Genomic DNA, 15,162 nt, shown 5'->3' on the forward strand with positions numbered 1-15,162 from the left:
GAGGAGCTCTACTAGATGGTCCTTCTATTTCTCCTAGATAGTCAGCAAATTGAAAGAACATTTTTTTCTACCTACCTTTAATGGTAGAAAGCACACCACGTTTGGAGATGGAAAGGTGGGCTAGAGGGGATATGGAGGAGGCCTATGCGTTTTAGTTTAAATTTTTTGCTAGGTGTGCATTCATCTGTTTACTGGCAATCTAGGAAAAATAGCTACAAAGTGTCGGGCCAGAGGTGTAATTGTAGTGGGTGGAAAGTTTGTGTTTTACTTGGGCCTTTGGACCTTAGGGATTCCTTCATAATACTAATAAAATAATAGTAATCCTTATTTGTGTAGCGCCATGGGCGGCTTGCTCTTCAGCACTGCGATCTGTCACGGGGGCCAGTTCTTTGGGGCTTAGGAGGGAGTGGACTGTATCGAAAAGTGGTTTGGGGTGTGGGATAGTGAGGAGACTTATGAGCAGATCAGCAGTATAGATCATTTTAATTGAAGGCCTTGTCAGAAACTTTGTATAGTTGTCCAATAGATAAAAGTTAGAACTTTACGTAAATGTATTGCACGTTGCTCTTAGGAAGCATAGTAATGGCTCACAATGTAATCCTTTTTTTTGCAACAGGCTTCATCTGAGGTGAGTATAGCATTAATAGGTTTTGCACCTTGGTCTTATGTTAGTGTCAGCTGCCACATAACTGAGGCTACTTTTGCGAGTAACGGCTTGGGTACCCAGCAGCGAAGACCAAATGCCCCTTTAAGGTGCAAGAGGTGAAAACCGGGGTATCCCAAGTGCAGCCTCCAGATTTAGCCCAAAGCCAAATCAGTTTGTGGCAAAGCGGGTCCACATCCGCTTGCTGACCTAACGGTGCCCAGTTGTAGGTTTTAGGCACCGACCACAATAATGTGAGCCATTACCTGTGAACGGTGAGGAACTTGCTGTTTTGTTTGAAAATGTAATATTAGTTTAAGGATTAGGGTAAAAGTTGTAAACTTGGCCGGTCTGCATATGTGATATTGAGGAGCTCTACTGGATGGTCCTTCTATTTCTCCTAGATAGTCAGCAGATTGAAAGAACATTTTTTTCTACCTACCTTTAATGGTAGAAAGCACACCACGTTTGGAGATGGAAAGGTGGGCTAGAGGGGATATGGAGGAGGCCTATGCGTTTTCGTTTACATTTTTTGCTAGGTTTGCATTCATCTGTTTGCTGGCAATCTAGGAAAAATAGCTACAAAGTGTCGGGCCAAAGGTGTAATTGTAGTGGGTGGAAAGTTTGTGTTTTACTTGGGCCTTTGGACCTTAGGGATACCTTCATAATAATAATAAAATAATAAACCTTATTTGTGTAGCGCCATGGGTGGCTTGCTCTTCAGCACTGAGATGCGTCACGGTGGCATGTTCTTTGGGGCTGAGGAGGGAGTGGACTGTATCGAAAAGTGGTTTGGGGTGTGGGATAGTGAGGAGACTTATGAGCAGATCAGCAGTATAGATCACTTTAATTGAAGGCCTTGTCAGAAACTTTGTATAGTTGTCCAATAGATAAAAGTTAGAACTTTACGTAAATGTATTGCACGTTGCTCTTAGGAAGCATAGTAATGGCTCACAATGTAATCCTTTTTTTTGCAACAGGCTTCATCTGAGGTGAGTATAGCATTAATAGGTTTTGCACCTTGGTCTTATGTTAGTGTCAGCTGCCACATAACTGAGACTACTTTTGCGAGTAACGGCTTGGGTACCCCGCAGCGAAGACCAAATGCCCCTTTGAGGTGCAAGAGGTGAAAACCGGGGTATCCCAAGTGCAGCCTCCAGATTTAGCCCAAAGCCAAATCAGTTTGTGGCAAAGCGGGTCCACATCCGCTTGCTGACCTAACGGTGCCCAGTTGTAGGTTTTAGGCACCGACCACAATAATGTGAGCCATTACCTGTGAACGGTGAGGAACTTGCTGTTTTGTTTGAAAATGTAATATTAGTTTAAGGATTAGGGTAAAAGTTGTAAACTTGGCCGGTCTGCATATGTGATATTGAGGAGCTCTACTAGATGGTCCTTCTATTTCTCCTAGATAGTCAGCAGATTGAAAGAACATTTTTTTCTACCTACCTTTAATGGTAGAATGCACACCACGTTTGGAGATGGAAAGGTGGGCTAGAGAGGATATGGAGGAGGCCTATGCGTTTTAGTTTAAATTTTTTGCTAGGTGTGCATTCATCTGTTTGCTGGCAATCTAGGAAAAATAGCTACAAAGTGTCGGGCCAAAGGTGTAATTGTAGTGGGTGGAAAGTTTGTGTTTTACTTGGGCCTTTGGACCTTTGGGATCCCTTCATAATAATAATAAAATAATAAACCTTATTTGTGTAGCGCCATGGGTGGCTTGCTCTTCAGCACTGAGATGCGTCACGGTGGCATGTTCTTTGGGGCTGAGGAGGGACTGGACTGTATCGAAAAGTGGTTTGGGGTGTGGGATAGTGAGGAGACTTATGAGCAGATCAGCAGTATAGATCACTTTAATTGAAGGCCTTGTCAGAAACTTTGTATAGTTGTCCAATAGATAAAAGTTAGAACTTTACGTAATTGTAATGCACGTTGCTCTTAGGAAGCATAGTAATGGCTCACAATGTAATCCTTTTTTTTGCAACAGGCTTCGTCTGAGGTGAGTATAGCATTAATAGGTTTTGCACCTTGGTCTTATGTTAGTGTCAGCTGCCACATAACTGGGACTACTTTTGCGAGTAACGGCTTGGGTACCCAGCAGCGAAGACCAAATGCCCCTTTAAGGTGCAAGAGGTGAAAACCGGGGTATCCCAAGTGCAGCCTCCAGATTTAGCCCAAAGCCAAATCAGTTTGTGGCAAAGCGGGTCCACATCCGCTTGCTGACCTAACGGTGCCCAGTTGTAGGTTTTAGGCACCGACCACAATAATGTGAGCCATTACCTGTGAACGGTGAGGAACTTGCTGTTTTGTTTGAAAATGTAATATTAGTTTAAGGATTAGGGTAAAAGTTGTCAACTTGGCCGGTCTGCATATGTGATATTGAGGAGCTCTACTAGATGGTCCTTCTATTTCTCCTAGATAGTCAGCAAATTGAAAGAACATTTTTTTCTACCTACCTTTAATGGTAGAAAGCACACCACGTTTGGAGATGGAAAGGTGGGCTAGAGGGGATATGGAGGAGGCCTATGCGTTTTAGTTTAAATTTTTTGCTAGGTGTGCATTCATCTGTTTGCTGGCAATCTAGGAAAAATAGCTACAAAGTGTCGGGCCAAAGGTGTAATTGTAGTGGGTGGAAAGTTTGTGTTTTACTTGGGCCTTTGGACCTTAGGGATACCTTCATAATAATAATAAAATAATAGTAATCCTTATTTGTGTAGCGCCATGGGTGGCTTGCTCTTCAGCACTGAGATGCGTCACGGTGGCATGTTCTTTGGGGCTGAGGAGGGAGTGGACTGTATCGAAAAGTGGTTAGGGGTGTGGGATAGTGAGGAGACTTATGAGCAGATCAGCAGTATAGATCATTTTAATTGAAGGCCTTGTCAGAAACTTTGTATAGTTGTCCAATAGATAAAAGTTAGAACTTTACGTAAATGTATTGCACGTTGCTCTTAGGAAGCATAGTAATGGCTCACAATGTAATCCTTTTTTTTGCAACAGGCTTCATCTGAGGTGAGTATAGCATTAATAGGTTTTGCACCTTGGTCTTATGTTAGTGTCAGCTGCCACATAACTGAGACTACTTTTGCGAGTAACGGCTTGGGTACCCCGCAGCGAAGACCAAATGCCCCTTTGAGGTGCAAGAGGTGAAAACCGGGGTATCCCAAGTGCAGCCTCCAGATTTAGCCCAAAGCCAAATCAGTTTGTGGCAAAGCGGGTCCACATCCGCTTGCTGACCTAACGGTGCCCAGTTGTAGGTTTTAGGCACCGACCACAATAATGTGAGCCATTACCTGTGAACGGTGAGGAACTTGCTGTTTTGTTTGAAAATGTAATATTAGTTTAAGGATTAGGGTAAAAGTTGTCAACTTGGCCGGTCTGCATATGTGATATTGATGAGCTCTACTAGATGGTCCTTCTATTTCTCCTACATAGTCAGCAGATTAAAAGAACATTTTTTTCTACCTACCTTTAATGGTAGAAAGCACACCACGTTTGGAGATGGAAAGGTGGGCTAGAGGGGATATGGAGGAGGCCTATGCGTTTTAGTTTAAATTTTTTGCTAGGTGTGCATTCATCTGTTTGCTGGCAATCTAGGAAAAATAGCTACAAAGTGTCGGGCCAAAGGTGTAATTGTAGTGGGTGGAAAGTTTGTGTTTTACTTGGGCCTTTGGACCTTAGGGATACCTTCATAATAATAATAAAATAATAGTAATCCTTATTTGTGTAGCGCCATGGGTGGCTTGCTCTTCAGCACTCAGATGCGTCATGGTGGCCTGTTCTTTGGGGCTGAGGAGGGAGTGGACTGTATCGAAAAGTGGTTTGGGGTGTGGGATAGTGAGGAGACTTATGAGCAGATCAGCAGTATAGATCATTTTAATTGAAGGCCTTGTCAGAAACTTTGTATAGTTGTCCAATAGATAAAAGTTAGAACTTTACGTAAATGTATTGCACGTTGCTCTTAGGAAGCATAGTAATGGCTCACAATGTAATCCTTTTTTTTGCAACAGGCTTCGTCTGAGGTGAGTATAGCATTAATAGGTTTTGCACCTTGGTCTTATGTTAGTGTCAGCTGCCACATAACTGAGACTACTTTTGCGAGTAACGGCTTGGGTACCCCGCAGCGAAGACCAAATGCCCCTTTGAGGTGCAAGAGGTGAAAACCGGGGTATCCCAAGTGCAGCCTCCAGATTTAGCCCAAAGCCAAATCAGTTTGTGGCAAAGCGGGTCCACATCCGCTTGCTGACCTAACCGTGCCCAGTTGTAGGTTTTAGGCACCGACCACAATAATGTGAGCCATTACCTGTGAACGGTGAGGAACTTGCTGTTTTGTTTGAAAATGTAATATTAGTTTAAGGATTAGGGTAAAAGTTGTAAACTTGGCCGGTCTGCATATGTGATATTGAGGAGCTCTACTAGATGGTCCTTCTATTTCTCCTAGATAGTCAGCAGATTGAAAGAACATTTTTTTCTACCTACCTTTAATGGTAGAAAGCACACCACGTTTGGAGATGGAAAGGTGGGCTAGAGGGGATATGGAGGAGGCCTATGCGTTTTCGTTTAAATTTTTTGCTAGGTGTGCATTCATCTGTTTGCTGGCAATCTAGGAAAAATAGCTACAAAGTGTCGGGCCAAAGGTGTAATTGTAGTGGGTGGAAAGTTTGTGTTTTACTTGGGCCTTTGGACCTTAGGGATCCCTTCATAATAATAATAATAAAATAATAATAATCCTTATTTGTGTAGCGCCATGGGTGGCTTGCTCTTCAGCACTGAGATGCGTCACGGTGGCATGTTCTTTGGGGCTGAGGAGGGAGTGGACTATATAGAAAAGTGGTTTGGGGTGTGGGATAGTGAGGAGACTTATGAGCAGATCAGCAGTATAGATCATTTTAATTGAAGGCCTTGTCAGAAACTTTGTATAGTTGTCCAATAGATAAAAGTTAGAACTTTACGTAAATGTATTGCACGTTGCTCTTAGGAAGCATAGTAATGGCTCACAATGTAATCCTTTTTTTTGCAACAGGCTTCATCTGAGGTGAGTATAGCATTAATAGGTTTTGCACCTTGGTCTTATGTTAGTGTCAGCTGCCACATAACTGAGACTACTTTTGCGAGTAACGGCTTGGGTACCCCGCAGCGAAGACCAAATGCCCCTTTGAGGTGCAAGAGGTGAAAACCGGGGTATCCCAAGTGCAACCTCCAGATTTAGCCCAAAGCCAAATCAGTTTGTGGCAAAGCGGGTCCACATCCGCTTGCTGACCTAACGGTGCCCAGTTGTAGGTTTTAGGCACCGACCACAATAATGTGAGCCATTACCTGTGAACGGTGAGGAACTTGCTGTTTTGTTTGAAAATGTAATATTAGTTTAAGGATTAGGGTAAAAGTTGTAAACTTGTCCGGTCTGCATATGTGATATTGAGGAGCTCTACTAGATGGTCCTTCTATTTCTCCTAGATAGTCAGCAGATTGAAAGAACATTTTTTTCTACCTACCTTTAATGGTAGAAAGCACACCACGTTTGGAGATGGAAAGGTGGGCTAGAGGGGATATGGAGGAGGCCTATGCGTTTTAGTTTAAATTTTTTGCTAGGTGTGCATTCATCTGTTTGCTGGCAATCTAGGAAAAATAGCTACAAAGTGTCGGGCCAAAGGTGTAATTGTAGTGGGTGGAAAGTTTGTGTTTTTACTTGGGCCTTTGGACCTTAGGGATTCCTTCATAATACTAATAAAATAATAGTAATCCTTATTTGTGTAGCGCCATGGGCGGCTTGCTCTTCAGCACTGCGATCTGTCACGGTGGCATGTTCTTTGGGGCTTAGGAGGGAGTGGACTGTATCGAAAAGTGGTTTGGGGTGTGGGATAGTGAGGAGACTTATGAGCAGATCAGCAGTATAGATCATTTTAATTGAAGGCCTTGTCAGAAACTTTGTATAGTTGTCCAATAGATAAAAGTTAGAACTTTACGTAATTGTAATGCACGTTGCTCTTAGGAAGCATAGTAATGGCTCACAATGTAATCCTTTTTTTTGCAACAGGCTTCGTCTGAGGTGAGTATAGCATTAATAGGTTTTGCACCTTGGTCTTATGTTAGTGTCAGCTGCCACATAACTGAGACTACTTTTGCGAGTAACGGCTTGGGTACCCAGCAGCGAAGACCAAATGCCCCTTTAAGGTGCAAGAGGTGAAAACCGGGGTATCCCAAGTGCAGCCTCCAGATTTAGCCCAAAGCCAAATCAGTTTGTGGCAAAGCGGGTCCACATCCGCTTGCTGACCTAACGGTGCCCAGTTGTAGGTTTTAGGCACCGACCACAATAATGTGAGCCATTACCTGTGAACGGTGAGGAACTTGCTGTTTTGTTTGAAAATGTAATATTAGTTTAAGGATTAGGGTAAAAGTTGTAAACTTGTCCGGTCTGCATATGTGATATTGAGGAGCTCTACTAGATGGTCCTTCTATTTCTCCTAGATAGTCAGCAGATTGAAAGAACATTTTTTTCTACCTACCTTTAATGGTAGAAAGCACACCACGTTTGGAGATGGAAAGGTGGGCTAGAGGGGATATGGAGGAGGCCTATGCGTTTTAGTTTAAATTTTTTGCTAGGTGTGCATTCATCTGTTTGCTGGCAATCTAGGAAAAATAGCTACAAAGTGTCGGGCCAAAGGTGTAATTGTAGTGGGTGGAAAGTTTGTGTTTTACTTGGGCCTTTGGACCTTAGGGATCCCTTCATAATAATAATAAAATAATAATAATCCTTATTTGTGTAGCGCCATGGGTGGCTTGCTCTTCAGCACTGAGATGCGTCACGGTGGCCAGTTCTTTGGGGCTGAGGAGGGAGTGGACTATATAGAAAAGTGGTTTGGGGTGTGGGATAGTGAGGAGACTTATGAGCAGATCAGCAGTATAGATCATTTTAATTGAAGGCCTTGTCAGAAACTTTGTATAGTTGTCCAATAGATAAAAGTTAGAACTTTACGTAAATGTATTGCACGTTGCTCTTAGGAAGCATAGTAATGGCTCACAATGTAATCCTTTTTTTTGCAACAGGCTTCATCTGAGGTGAGTATAGCATTAATAGGTTTTGCACCTTGGTCTTATGTTAGTGTCAGCTGCCACATAACTGAGACTACTTTTGCGAGTAACGGCTTGGGTACCCCGCAGCGAAGACCAAATGCCCCTTTGAGGTGCAAGAGGTGAAAACCGGGGTATCCCAAGTGCAGCCTCCAGATTTAGCCCAAAGCCAAATCAGTTTGTGGCAAAGCGGGTCCACATCCGCTTGCTGACCTAACGGTGCCCAGTTGTAGGTTTTAGGCACCGACCACAATAATGTGAGCCATTACCTGTGAACGGTGAGGAACTTGCTGTTTTGTTTGAAAATGTAATATTAGTTTAAGGATTAGGGTAAAAGTTGTAAACTTGTCCGGTCTGCATATGTGATATTGATGAGCTCTACTAGATGGTCCTTCTATTTCTCCTACATAGTCAGCAGATTGAAAGAACATTTTTTTCTACCTACCTTTAATGGTAGAAAGCACACCACGTTTGGAGATGGAAAGGTGGGCTAGAGGGGATATGGAGGAGGCCTATGCGTTTTAGTTTAAATTTTTTGCTAGGTGTGCATTCATCTGTTTGCTGGCAATCTAGGAAAAATAGCTACAAAGTGTCGGGCCAAAGGTGTAATTGTAGTGGGTGGAAAGTTTGTGTTTTACTTGGGCCTTTGGACCTTAGGGATACCTTCATAATAATAATAAAATAATAGTAATCCTTATTTGTGTAGCGCCATGGGCGGCTTGCTCTTCAGCACTCAGATGCGTCATGGTGGCCTGTTCTTTGGGGCTGAGGAGGGAGTGGACTGTATCGAAAAGTGGTTTGGGGTGTGGGATAGTGAGGAGACTTATGAGCAGATCAGCAGTATAGATCATTTTAATTGAAGGCCTTGTCAGAAACTTTGTATAGTTGTCCAATAGATAAAAGTTAGAACTTTACGTAAATGTATTGCACGTTGCTCTTAGGAAGCATAGTAATGGCTCACAATGTAATCCTTTTTTTTGCAACAGGCTTCATCTGAGGTGAGTATAGCATTAATAGGTTTTGCACCTTGGTCTTATGTTAGTGTCAGCTGCCACATAACTGAGACTACTTTTGCGAGTAACGGCTTGGGTACCCCGCAGCGAAGACCAAATGCCCCTTTGAGGTGCAAGAGGTGAAAACCGGGGTATCCCAAGTGCAGCCTCCAGATTTAGCCCAAAGCCAAATCAGTTTGTGGCAAAGCGGGTCCACATCCGCTTGCTGACCTAACGGTGCCCAGTTGTAGGTTTTAGGCACCGACCACAATAATGTGAGCCATTACCTGTGAACGGTGAGGAACTTGCTGTTTTGTTTGAAAATGTAATATTAGTTTAAGGATTAGGGTAAAAGTTGTCAACTTGGCCGGTCTGCATATGTGATATTGAGGAGCTCTACTAGATGGTCCTTCTATTTCTCCTAGATAGTCAGCAGATTGAAAGAACATTTTTTTCTACCTACCTTTAATGGTAGAAAGCACACCACGTTTGGAGATGGAAAGGTGGGCTAGAGGGGATATGGAGGAGGCCTATGCGTTTTAGTTTAAATTTTTTGCTAGGTGTGCATTCATCTGTTTGCTGGCAATCTAGGAAAAATAGCTACAAAGTGTCGGGCCAAAGGTGTAATTGTAGTGGGTGGAAAGTTTGTGTTTTACTTGGGCCTTTGGACCTTTGGGATCCCTTCATAATAATAATAAAATAATAAACCTTATTTGTGTAGCGCCATGGGTGGCTTGCTCTTTAGCACTGAGATGCGTCACGGTGGCATGTTCTTTGGGGCTGAGGAGGGAGTGGACTGTATCGAAAAGTGGTTTGGGGTGTGGGATAGTGAGGAGACTTATGAGCAGATCAGCAGTATAGATCATTTTAATTGAAGGCCTTGTCAGAAACTTTGTATAGTTGTCCAATAGATAAAAGTTAGAACTTTACGTAAATGTATTGCACGTTGCTCTTAGGAAGCATAGTAATGGCTCACAATGTAATCCTTTTTTTTGCAACAGGCTTCATCTGAGGTGAGTATAGCATTAATAGGTTTTGCACCTTGGTCTTATGTTAGTGTCAGCTGCCACATAACTGAGACTACTTTTGCGAGTAACGGCTTGGGTACCCCGCAGCGAAGACCAAATGCCCCTTTGAGGTGCAAGAGGTGAAAACCGGGGTATCCCAAGTGCAGCCTCCAGATTTAGCCCAAAGCCAAATCAGTTTGTGGCAAAGCGGGTCCACATCCGCTTGCTGACCTAACGGTGCCCAGTTGTAGGTTTTAGGCACCGACCACAATAATGTGAGCCATTACCTGTGAACGGTGAGGAACTTGCTGTTTTGTTTGAAAATGCAATATTAGTTTAAGGATTAGGGTAAAAGTTGTCAACTTGGCCGGTCTGCATATGTGATATTGAGGAGCTCTACTAGATGGTCCTTCTATTTCTCCTAGATAGTCAGCAGATTGAAAGAACATTTTTTTCTACCTACCTTTAATGGTAGAAAGCACACCACGTTTGGAGATGGAAAGGTGGGCTAGAGGGGATATGGAGGAGGCCTATGCGTTTTAGTTTAAATTTTTTGCTAGGTGTGCATTCATCTGTTTGCTGGCAATCTAGGAAAAATAGCTACAAAGTGTCGGGCCAAAGGTGTAATTGTAGTGGGTGGAAAGTTTGTGTTTTACTTGGGCCTTTGGACCTTTGGGATCCCTTCATAATAATAATAAAATAATAAACCTTATTTGTGTAGCGCCATGGGTGGCTTGCTCTTCAGCACTCAGATGCGTCATGGTGGCCTGTTCTTTGGGGCTGAGGAGGGAGTGGACTGTATCGAAAAGTGGTTTGGGGTGTGGGATAGTGAGGAGACTTATGAGCAGATCAGCAGTATAGATCATTTTAATTGAAGGCCTTGTCAGAAACTTTGTATAGTTGGCCAATAGATAAAAGTTAGAACTTTACGTAAATGTATTGCACGTTGCTCTTAGGAAGCATAGTAATGGCTCACAATGTAATCCTTTTTTTTGCAACAGGCTTCATCTGAGGTGAGTATAGCATTAATAGGTTTTGCACCTTGGTCTTATGTTAGTGTCAGCTGCCACATAACTGAGACTACTTTTGCGAGTAACGGCTTGGGTACCCCGCAGCGAAGACCAAATGCCCCTTTGAGGTGCAAGAGGTGAAAACCGGGGTATCCCAAGTGCAGCCTCCAGATTTAGCCCAAAGCCAAATCAGTTTGTGGCAAAGCGGGTCCACATCCGCTTGCTGACCTAACGGTGCCCAGTTGTAGGTTTTAGGCACCGACCACAATAATGTGAGCCATTACCTGTGAACGGTGAGGAACTTGCTGTTTTGTTTGAAAATGTAATATTAGTTTAAGGATTAGGGTAAAAGTTGTCAACTTGGCCGGTCTGCATATGTGATATTGATGAGCTCTACTAGATGGTCCTTCTATTTCTCCTACATAGTCAGCAGATTAAAAGAACATTTTTTTCTACCTACCTTTAATGGTAGAAAGCACACCACGTTTGGAGATGGAAAGGTGGGCTAGAGGGGATATGGAGGAGGCCTATGCGTTTTAGTTTAAATTTTTTGCTAGGTGTGCATTCATCTGTTTGCTGGCAATCTAGGAAAAATAGCTACAAAGTGTCGGGCCAAAGGTGTAATTGTAGTGGGTGGAAAGTTTGTGTTTTACTTGGGCCTTTGGACCTTAGGGATACCTTCATAATAATAATAAAATAATAGTAATCCTTATTTGTGTAGCGCCATGGGTGGCTTGCTCTTCAGCACTCAGATGCGTCATGGTGGCCTGTTCTTTGGGGCTGAGGAGGGAGTGGACTGTATCGAAAAGTGGTTTGGGGTGTGGGATAGTGAGGAGACTTATGAGCAGATCAGCAGTATAGATCATTTTAATTGAAGGCCTTGTCAGAAACTTTGTATAGTTGTCCAATAGATAAAAGTTAGAACTTTACGTAAATGTATTGCACGTTGCTCTTAGGAAGCATAGTAATGGCTCACAATGTAATCCTTTTTTTTGCAACAGGCTTCATCTGAGGTGAGTATAGCATTAATAGGTTTTGCACCTTGGTCTTATGTTAGTGTCAGCTGCCACATAACTGAGACTACTTTTGCGAGTAACGGCTTGGGTACCCCGCAGCGAAGACCAAATGCCCCTTTGAGGTGCAAGAGGTGAAAACCGGGGTATCCCAAGTGCAGCCTCCAGATTTAGCCCAAAGCCAAATCAGTTTGTGGCAAAGCGGGTCCACATCCGCTTGCTGACCTAACCGTGCCCAGTTGTAGGTTTTAGGCACCGACCACAATAATGTGAGCCATTACCTGTGAACGGTGAGGAACTTGCTGTTTTGTTTGAAAATGTAATATTAGTTTAAGGATTAGGGTAAAAGTTGTAAACTTGGCCGGTCTGCATATGTGATATTGAGGAGCTCTACTAGATGGTCCTTCTATTTCTCCTAGATAGTCAGCAGATTGAAAGAACATTTTTTTCTACCTACCTTTAATGGTAGAAAGCACACCACGTTTGGAGATGGAAAGGTGGGCTAGAGGGGATATGGAGGAGGCCTATGCGTTTTAGTTTAAATTTTTTGCTAGGTGTGCATTCATCTGTTTGCTGGCAATCTAGGAAAAATAGCTACAAAGTGTCGGGCCAAAGGTGTAATTGTAGTGGGTGGAAAGTTTGTGTTTTACTTGGGCCTTTGGACCTTAGGGATCCCTTCATAATAATAATAAAATAATAAACCTTATTTGTGTAGCGCCATGGGTGGCTTGCTCTTCAGCACTGAGATGCGTCACGGTGGCATGTTCTTTGGGGCTGAGGAGGGAGTGGACTGTATCGAAAAGTGGCTTGGGGTGTGGGATAGTGAGGAGACTTATGAGCAGATCAGCAGTATAGATCATTTTAATTGAAGGCCTTGTCAGAAACTTTGTATAGTTGGCCAATAGATAAAAGTTAGAACTTTACGTAAATGTATTGCACGTTGCTCTTAGGAAGCATAGTAATGGCTCACAATGTAATCCTTTTTTTTGCAACAGGCTTCGTCTGAGGTGAGTATAGCATTAATAGGTTTTGCACCTTGGTCTTATGTTAGTGTCAGCTGCCACATAACTGAGACTACTTTTGCGAGTAACGGCTTGGGTACCCCGCAGCGAAGACCAAATGCCCCTTTGAGGTGCAAGAGGTGAAAACCGGGGTATCCCAAGTGCAGCCTCCAGATTTAGCCCAAAGCCAAATCAGTTTGTGGCAAAGCGGGTCCACATCCGCTTGCTGACCTAACGGTGCCCAGTTGTAGGTTTTAGGCACCGACCACAATAATGTGAGCCATTACCTGTGAACGGTGAGGAACTTGCTGTTTTGTTTGAAAATGTAATATTAGTTTAAGGATTAGGGTAAAAGTTGTAAACTTGTCCGGTCTGCATATGTGATATTGATGAGCTCTACTAGATGGTCCTTCTATTTCTCCTACATAGTCAGCAGATTGAAAGAACATTTTTTTCTACCTACCTTTAATGGTAGAAAGCACACCACGTTTGGAGATGGAAAGGTGGGCTAGAGGGGATATGGAGGAGGCCTATGCGTTTTAGTTTAAATTTTTTGCTAGGTGTGCATTCATCTGTTTGCTGGCAATCTAGGAAAAATAGCTACAAAGTGTCGGGCCAAAGGTGTAATTGTAGTGGGTGGAAAGTTTGTGTTTTACTTGGGCCTTTGGACCTTAGGGATTCCTTCATAATAATAATAAAATAATAGTAATCCTTATTTGTGTAGCGCCATGGGTGGCTTGCTCATCAGCACTGAGATGTGTCACGGTGGCATGTTCTTTGGGGCTGAGGAGGGAGTGGACTGTATAGAAAAGTGGTTTGGGGTGTGGGATAGTGAGGAGACTTATGAGCAGATCAGCAGTATAGATCATTTTAATTGAAGGCCTTGTCAGAAACTTTGTATAGTTGGCCAATAGATAAAAGTTAGAACTTTACGTAATTGTAATGCACGTTGCTCTTAGGAAGCATAGTAATGGCTCACAATGTAATCCTTTTTTTTGCAACAGGCTTCATCTGAGGTGAGTATAGCATTAATAGGTTTTGCACCTTGGTCTTATGTTAGTGTCAGCTGCCACATAACTGAGACTACTTTTGCGAGTAACGGCTTGGGTACCCCGCAGCGAAGACCAAATGCCCCTTTGAGGTGCAAGAGGTGAAAACCGGGGTATCCCAAGTGCAGCCTCCAGATTTAGCCCAAAGCCAAATCAGTTTGTGGCAAAGCGGGTCCACATCCGCTTGCTGACCTAACGGTGCCCAGTTGTAGGTTTTAGGCACCGACCACAATAATGTGAGCCATTACCTGTGAACGGTGAGGAACTTGCTGTTTTGTTTGAAAATGTAATATTAGTTTAAGGATTAGGGTAAAAGTTGTAAACTTGGCCGGTCTGCATATGTGATATTGAGGAGCTCTACTAGATGGTCCTTCTATTTCTCCTAGATAGTCAGCAGATTGAAAGAACATTTTTTTCTACCTACCTTTAATGGTAGAAAGCACACCACGTTTGGAGATGGAAAGGTGGGCTAGAGGGGATATGGAGGAGGCCTATGCGTTTTAGTTTAAATTTTTTGCTAGGTGTGCATTCATCTGTTTGCTGGCAATCTAGGAAAAATAGCTACAAAGTGTCGGGCCAAAGGTGTAATTGTAGTGGGTGGAAAGTTTGTGTTTTACTTGGGCCTTTGGACCTTAGGGATCCCTTCATAATAATAATAAAATAATAATAATCCTTATTTGTGTAGCGCCATGGGTGGCTTGCTCTTCAGCACTGAGATGCGTCACGGTGGCCAGTTCTTTGGGGCTGAGGAGGGAGTGGACTATATAGAAAAGTGGTTTGGGGTGTGGGATAGTGAGGAGACTTATGAGCAGATCAGCAGTATAGATCATTTTAATTGAAGGCCTTGTCAGAAACTTTGTATAGTTGTCCAATAGATAAAAGTTAGAACTTTACGTAAATGTATTGCACGTTGCTCTTAGGAAGCATAGTAATGGCTCACAATGTAATCCTTTTTTTTGCAACAGGCTTCATCTGAGGTGAGTATAGCATTAATAGGTTTTGCACCTTGGTCTTATTTTAGTGTCAGCTGCCACATAACTGAGACTACTTTTGCGAGTAACGGCTTGGGTACCCCGCAGCGAAGACCAAATGCCCCTTTGAGGTGCAAGAGGTGAAAACCGGGGTATCCCAAGTGCAGCCTCCAGATTTAGCCCAAAGCCAAATCAGTTTGTGGCAAAGCGGGTCCACATCCGCTTGCTGACCTAACGGTGCCCAGTTGTAGGTTTTAGGCACCGACCACAATAATGTGAGCCATTACCTGTGAACGGTGAGGAACTTGCTGTTTTGTTTGAAAATGTAATATTAGTTTAAGGATTAGGGTAAAAGTTGTAAACTTGTCCGGTCTGCATATGTGATATTGAGGAGCTCTACTAGATGGTCCT

This window comes from Eleutherodactylus coqui, chromosome 8 (assembly GCF_035609145.1).
Source record: "Eleutherodactylus coqui strain aEleCoq1 chromosome 8, aEleCoq1.hap1, whole genome shotgun sequence".
In the NCBI taxonomy this organism is placed as follows: domain Eukaryota; kingdom Metazoa; phylum Chordata; class Amphibia; order Anura; family Eleutherodactylidae; genus Eleutherodactylus; species Eleutherodactylus coqui.